Here is an 8,583-nt window from a genome sequence, read left to right on the forward strand (position 1 = left end):
AAGGCCGATTTGTAGTAGAAAGGAGTCGTTGTCTGATCTATCCGCATTTTGTTTCGGAGAAATTATCCGCATATTCAATAGTTCCCAAACCCTAGAAACATCGCTACACATTTTGTTTCGGAGAAATTATCCGCATTTTGTTTGGTAGAAAGCAGGTTTCTATTTGGGGTATTTGCATTCCTCTGTTTGTGTAAAGTTCGGTTGATGAATATATTGCTTTGTTTTGCTTTTTCTGCTATATGAAGTGTGCACCTGTGGTAGCTGTAGAGCTAACTGATATGGATAGGAAGCTGTTAGCTGCAAGTAGAACCGTGAAAGTGTTGTCATTCAACTTAGAGAGATTTTCACAAGGCCTATATGTTTTCTAATATTTCACGAAAGAAGGTATGTTATTAATTTCAAAGGCATAGAAAAATCAATGATTGTATTGTTAAAATCTAAAAGTTTTGGAACTATAGCTTTAGGATTTTAGTCAGGGTTCATTGAATGATTTTAATCATGGATTTTAGAACTTTATATTATGGTTCTTCAATTGGCCCTTACTGTTCAGGTCACGTTCTTCAGAGAAACACAAGCCCAGCCACGGTGTTTGGGTACCCACTGTTTTTCTTACCCTTTTGCTGCCACAGTCCCAAGCCATCAAGTCCGATAATATATTGAAAACTAGCTTCTCCATTGCCATTTTGCAGAGAAACAAAATTTGATTTTCAAGTTGCAGGTACTAAAACTATGTTTGATTTTTCATTGCAGGTGTTTATATCGAACCAATGGATTCTTTAATTTCATGATTATTCTTCTTTAAACTTTTGATTATGGGGTGCAACTGAATCAAAATTGACATATCTACAATGTTATTGATATATGCACACCAAGTGCTCGATGAAATGCATGTGTGAAACTCTGATTCGAGTACAATTACACATATTATATAGAGAAGGTAACGTTACTAAAAATGACCCTTTCAACCTTGATTTATGTTTGACCTGTTTGTAGTGCTATATTCTTACCTTTATTTTATTATTAAAAAACATTTAGTACTGTAATTTGTAGTGCTATATTCACAACATTGATTCGTATGTCACTATATTGAGCATGCTAATTTGATATCTTTATTAATTGAAAATGTCATAATGATGCATGTTTGTGGTCTTATTCTTATATGTGCTACTTATAGGTATTGTATTCAAATAAGATATGCTAATTTTTACATGTAATTATGTTATAAATATTTCAAACAATATATATATATACACACACAACAATATTGGTAAAATATATTCCGTTTGAGGTTCATCTCAGTCATTAAACTCATTAAACTGGGAAAAAACTGCCTTAAATGGTTTTCACACAAAGACTATATCTTTGTTTTAAATATGAGTAACTTTTTTCTATATATAAAAAGTTTTTTAAACATAAGAGTAATATTGATGTATTACTAGAAAAGAGAAAGGTTAAAAAGGATGTAGAATAATATTGTTGTATTAATAATAAACTACTGAAACACTTCTTGTGAGTAGCTATTGTTATAGGGGTAAAATGAACCGGTAAACACTTCTTGTGAGTAGCTAGATTGATAGTTATAGGGATAAATAGCTCACATGGTTACATTTATGAATGATGTGAACATTCTCTGTGCAAATAAAAATGATGTATTAACTATATAGAGATTTCTTTATCCATCTGTGCAAAGTTGGGAAGCTTTGATATTACTTACATTAACCCTTCATACTTCTTATTTTTAAAAGGTTTTTTGCTTTAGAGTTTATTTTTTAATTGTTGACCTAATTGATTCATTTTTTTAACTATTTTATTTAGTCATTTGTATAGATTTTTTGATTTTCGGTGCAGCTAATCTGGCTATGTAGTCAAGAAGAAGGATGAGATTGAGAGAGTTATTAAGGCTAATCATTGAGCTATTGTCAAGGTATTATTTTTTTCTGGTTGAGTTTAACTTATTATCTTGTGATGAACAATTAGAACGTACAATGGTTATGAACATCAAGTTAGGTTTTCAATATTATATTGGTGCAGTTAGTTTAAATTCCCTTTATGTTTCAATAATAACTTAACTGATAATTAAATGATTAAAAGGTTTCATGCATTATAGATACACTTTGGGCGACTTTTAACCCGTTCAACTTATTTCGTCAATTAGAGATAAAAACTCCATACAAATTGATTTGTTCAAACTAAATGGGTCAAAATAGCCACCTCAAAGAGTGATGAAAATAAGAGAAGGTATGTGCATCATATCTTTCTATTTCTACACTTGTGATTTATGTAAATAAAATAGGCAAAATTGAACATCTTTTATTTAGCTGTTAAAATCCTAAGAATATTAATAGCTTTTGTGATTAATCTATGTCTTTTAATAATATCCGGTTTCAAAGAACTTTGATGCTTTGGTTGATTATTATATGAAATTGCTATTTATCCATAAGGTATAATAATCCTACTGTTAGTAATTATGTCATAATCTCCATCTATTGTAAGTTGTCGGGTAGGATGTGGTAGGAAAAAGTAACTGAACTTTTATCCTTCCGGATACAATTATAAATACGGCACTATATTTATATCTGTATAAGTTGAGTGTTATAAAAGTATGCCCTTAGAACCAAAGAGGTCACACCAGTAAACAAAATGTCACTAAGCACTCAATTGTTGAAGATAGTTTGCCAAAACCATGCGTTGTTGAAAGCTTAATTTCACTCACCATAGTGTTCATCACACACTAAACTTTAGTTAACGATAGGATCATGTTGAGTCCAACCTTGAAACAGAGAATCATGGACTGAATTGTGCATAAATATATCATAGGTGATTTTTTATTTCATTGTTAAGTTATTGTGTTTTCGCAATCCGTTAAAGTTTTGAGCTGGAAGTCATTTAAATTTGTTTGCTAATCCGAAGTGTAAATACTGAATGTGGTATTATTGTTAATTTACTTGATTATAGTTAAAATTGTTCATGATTCTTGATTCATGTTGTGAATGTGCATAAGTATGTTATGGGGTTTGATCTTTTAATTTCTTAATTGTGTTTGTTGACCAAATTGGTTATAAGTTGACTTTTTGGTCAAAAGTCAAAAACAAATTGTTTTTTATAGGATTAAACTCAGCTGAGACTTATTCTTAATCTAATTATATTTGTTATATATTCTTCTGGTGCACTACTGTAGTGAACCAAGGTAAGTTGGTTTTTTTAATTTTTTTCCTATTATTATTTACTTTTGACATGTTACATTAGGTGGTTGTTAACAACGAGCAAGGGGGTGAGTCTAACCACTTTACGATAGAGGTCAACGATGTTGATACAAGTACACCTAGCCTATGATGCGCAAGAGATGCAACATGTGAACAACATGGATCAAGCTATAAGTCAAGACTTAGAAGGAATGTGAAGAAAAGCCCATGCGATATATTACATTTGTCTTTGTTAATGTGAATCAACCATCTGTGTTGACATTTGTTAATTTTCATGTTATTTGTATTTCTTATGTGAATCAACAAAAACTTCATTTTATCATTTATTTATTTTTTCGTTTTACTTATATCCATAGCATGTGTTTTATTTATATCAATAGTAAGTTGGTTGTTTTATTTACTTTATGAACCCGAGAGTTCCATAATAATATCTTTCGGAGAATTTCGTTATGATTATAAATGCATAATGTTCTTTGTCAACACCTCAAACGCATATTATTTGATAAAACCGCGAAGTGTTTTGTTTCCATTTTTTATTTTTATTTAAATCGATTTCAGAACATCATTTCCTACATATTTACTGGATAGGTAGCAGTATTTTACTGAATTTTACATACAAATATTGGTACAGGTACCGTATCGAACATTTTCCGCACCGGTACCCATATTTGGCAATTTTTGATACCCATATCATATTTGGCGATTTCGGTGTATCTAAAGATTGGTATAGTTCATACATGGGCTTCAACGCCAGTAGATATTATATGTTTGTGTTAAGCCACCCGCGAAACTCGCGGGATCTTAAACTAGTTTTTTTAATAAAGAATGTCATATGAAAAAACGAGCTTTTTACTAAAATAAAGGGTTTAAAATGAAAAAGGGTTTTGGTGAGTAAAAGGGTGTTTGTTTTGTGGGTTAAGAAATGAAAAGGTTTAGGCTCAAAGGGGTTAACTAGGGGGATTTTGGGTAGGTGGTAAAAAAAAATAATAATTTTGTAGAAATAAATAGGGTTAGTCCTAATGCCTCCATCACTTACTTACTCGGGTTTAAGTTGGTAAGGACCAGGAAGAATCGTCGTGGCAAGTTCTAGAGTTGTAAGAAACCAAGCAGCTATTCACACAAGAAACGAAAAATGAACATTTAGCTTAAAGTTGTGTATTTGTATGCTCAATAAAGGCTCAAAACTCACTTTTTGTGGGAATGAGTTTTTTATGTGATCAAGTATATATAATCAAATTTTAACTAGATTTGTCATGCCGTTTCATAATTTTCTTATGTTGGTTCTTTTTATCACGACGCTATCGGTTGTAAATTTGTAGAAATATAACGTTTTTAAAACTTGTAATTCCCAAATTAAATCGAGACAAGTAAAAAATGAATTTTTTTTTTTTGAAAAATTTTGGGGTGATCAGCGGTTCCAATAGAGTTTTGTGTAAGCCTTGTGATTAGGACTTGCCAAAAATTCATGGTTTTAGCATCCCCCACACTTAAATTACACATTGTCCTCAATGTGTCACAAAAATAATTTTTTAGGTTGATTAAATGTGTAAAAGTGTGTTTAAAAACAAATTTTAAATGTTACTGGGCGTCTGGACACGGGCCCGTGGTGTCCGGGTGTTGGGTTTTTCACATGTTTATCAAAGTATTTTATCCATAAAAAATAAAAACGCAGCGGAAAATATTATTTAAAACATGTTACTTACAAGATATAAAACCCATTTTATGTGTAAAACCCAATACCCGTATCCATATACGAACATGCATTCTATCAAAAATTAAAACACAACCATATGGTGTTTAGAATACTACCTTCCAAGGAGTAAAGGATATGAAAAAGATGATACTTCTTGAACGGTTGTCTTCAAGTGTAGAAGACCTCAAGCTTGTATACCACAAGCCTTCCAACAAACACTTTATGTTTAGCTAGGATTTTACACTCAAAACTCACTTGAAAAATCTCTCTCTTGGAACCAACCCTTGGCCGAAACTATGAGAGAAGAGTATGGAGTTTTATGCACTTGAAAATCAAACTTGAAAAACCCTTATGCACAACCTTATGTTGGCCAATTTCTAGAGAGAAATCTCTAGTGTTTTTCAAGCTCTTCTCTCTTAATTTTTGTCATACAAAATGCTTATTAAAAGCATGAGAGAGTATGCCACAAATCTTGCCCAATGAGAGAGCATCTAACACATGCAAGTGTATGAAGGGTGATTGGACGAAAATGGTCTTGGAAAGACCACCCAATCAAAACCCATCTTACACATGCAAATTGCATGTATTGTGATTGGACCACAACTTCTTGGGAAGAGGGGGGGGGGGCACTTTTATTTAATAACAGAAATCAATTTTTTTCTTTTAAATAATATAAGTCTTACATATATATATTGTATAACTTATATAAAATATAACATCATATGTTATAAGACTTATGTTATTTTTAATATGTTATTTAACCCATTAAATAACAAAATAAAATATTCTCTCAAAATAAATTATCCATATAATTTATTAGTTTCTCAAGTGTAATTACTTAGAAACCAATTTCTAAATATTGTAAGTGTTAATATTTATTTGTTTGATCATATCATAAATAAATATTATAAGTGTTTGTCTAGCTTGTATTTGGGTATGACTCGACTTGGATCATAACGTACTAGCCACATCAATTTAATATGTGTCTTGGGCATACAGACTCCAACAATCTCCCACTTGCACAAGATACATAGAAAATTGATGCAAGTAGTAAAGACCACCTAACTATAGTTTACTACCCCTAATACGTATGACTATATGTCCCATTCAATCACATCATCCCCTTCAAGTCCCTTACTTGAAAATGATTTAGGTGAATCTATCATTTATCCTTTCGTTACAGATGTCATGTTAAATCCAGAGACATAGAGTGATCACTCTCTGTTGATTTAACTTTAGCAGGCCTTAGACATCTTACTCTCAACGAATAAGAGGAACAAATCCCATCTTGACTACATACGTCTCTCACAATCACCTTATACCACACCTGAGCTTAGCCTTATGTACTGTCATATTGCTAACAGCGAAGAAATAAGTCAAGGTACAATATTTGGTGAATATCAAGACCCAATATGTATCTCAGGTCTAAGGATACTATGATATTCTCCTTTACTCAAATTTACTTATGATCAATCACAAATGATTCCATGCAGTAATATTCGAGAGCAAGTCAGTCCAATATTTGTATCCCACAAATATCTATGAACCTTGGCAGCAACACTTTGCTCTATATTCATACCTCATGAATATCCACCAATCCAAGTTCATAATAGTCTTACATTCATATTTGTTCCCACAAGTATGATCGACTACGGACATTTAGAATAAGTAACCTATTCATGGATTTAAACATGCTAAAATGGAACATAACTTAAAATATCATTAAGAGTTATAATAATAGTTGTTCCAATATCTAAATACAAAATAGATCAAATCCAATCACTAGAATATTGAAGTCCTAAGGCATAAGTATGACCCTTCATGCTTTTCCCGATCAAGGAGCTTCGTGAGTGGATCCGCAATATTTTGATGAGTGTGAACTTTGCGAATACATATCTTTCCCCTTTTTAACTTCATCCCTTATGTAGTTGAAACTCCGCTCAATGTGCCTAGTCCTTTGATGTGCACGAGGTTCCTTGATTTGAGCAATCGCACCATCGTTATCACAAAGATCTCTAGGGGTCCTGAATGGTAGGGATTGCCCCTAGATCAGCAATAATTCAAGTGGCAGATCCACATGAATCATCTCAGTCAATGAAGCGGCGATGTATTCTGATTCTGTAGTGGACTACGCTACCCTGATTGTGATCGAGAATCATCTCGATCAGTTTGGAAACTCGTATCCATGTAACCCTTTATAACGAATTCTAAAACTCGCATCCCTGTAACCCTTTACAACGAGTTCTTTTTCACCAGATCCATATATTAGAAATATATCCTTAGTCCTTCTAAGGTATTTCAATATATATATATATATATATATATATATATATATATATATATATATATATATATATATTAACAGTCACCCAATGACCGTTACTCACTGGTATCTTCTCGTCATGCTTAAAGCGCATAACTTGTCCGGTCTAGTGCATATCATTACATACATAATGAATCCTATAGTAGACGTATATGGGATTCCTTTCATTCTTTCTTGCTCATCCTTTGAGCTTGGACATTGAAACGCATTCAATATTGTCCCCTCTTTGAATAAGTACCAAACCTTTCATAGGGTTCTCTATCTTGAACCTTTTCAAGACTTTATCAATGTATGCACTTTGGTTTATACCTATCAAGCTCCTTGATCTATCCCTATAGATCTTTATTCCCAAAATATAGGCGACTTCACCAAGATCCTTAATGGAAGAACAACTTCCAAGCTAGGTTTTTACACCTTCCATGGTTGGAACGTCATTTCCAAATAGTAGAATGTCATTGACATATAATACTAAGAAAGTAAAATGCTCCCACTAGCCTTCTTATACACACAAGCTTTATCAACGTTTTTGATGAATCCATATTCCCTAATCTCTTCATCAAAACGCTGATTCCAGCTTCTAGATGCTAGTTTCAATCCCTAGATTGATTTCTGTAGGATCGTTGTAAGACCCGACTGAGTCGTTCAGAAGAGCTTTATATCCAGTTCAAAGGCGGAATCAGTGAAACGGACGTGGAAACAGCTTGATACTGTTAAATCTGTCACGTATATTGATTATAACACTGTTTACAACCTGAACACATTTTGGCAGCACTTCGTTACAAATCCGGAAGTCGTCGTACCAAATGAAATGACAAGTGCACTATTTATAGGTGTGGGATTCCGCTCTAAATGGCAAAGAAACACTTTCAAGCGGAATCAGAAGTTTATGATTTCGCTTGAAATGGCCTCTTGCATTTTCAAGCGGAATCAACACTTTATCCACTAAACTCTGATTCTCGAACCTCGTGCACTGATTATCCTAACCTATCCTATTACATGATACAAGACGAAGTCAATAGACGTAATGCACTAACAGACTCCCCCTCCGATATTGACGAAGTCTTCAGTGTCTAATCTTTTAACATGACACATCTTCAGTCTTGATCATTCTGCCTTCTCTTTCAAGTTGTAACATTGTAAGCATCCTTCAATCTTTCTCTCCATCAGCTTCAGGCTCCCCCTTTCGTCAAGCTTCCGTGCTTTGGGATCGACACCTAGCTTTTCATCTACAAGCTCCCCCTTGCTTCAAGCTTGTCTTCAGACTCCCCCTTAGACTCTGCTATCAGGATCGTAGTCTGGACTATCTGCAACCACTCAAACATTCATAAATACAATGTTTTTCAAATCATCAATCAAATTCTCTA

The 8,583-nt window shown here is 33.1% G+C and overlaps 1 long non-coding RNA gene across 1 annotated transcript; it reads left to right on the forward strand.

Annotated features, from left to right (window-relative positions):
- The first annotated feature begins 285 nt into the window (after positions 1-285).
- On the forward strand, positions 286-3,452 carry LOC118485601. The gene is made up of 4 exons (XR_004876994.1): positions 286-384; positions 551-937; positions 1,866-1,924; positions 3,247-3,452. It is a non-coding gene; the product is annotated as an uncharacterized LOC118485601 (long non-coding RNA).
- Positions 3,453-8,583: the final 5,131 nt, after the last annotated feature.

The sequence above is a fragment of the Helianthus annuus genome, chromosome 13, assembly GCF_002127325.2.
Source record: "Helianthus annuus cultivar XRQ/B chromosome 13, HanXRQr2.0-SUNRISE, whole genome shotgun sequence".
NCBI classification, from domain to species: domain Eukaryota; kingdom Viridiplantae; phylum Streptophyta; class Magnoliopsida; order Asterales; family Asteraceae; genus Helianthus; species Helianthus annuus.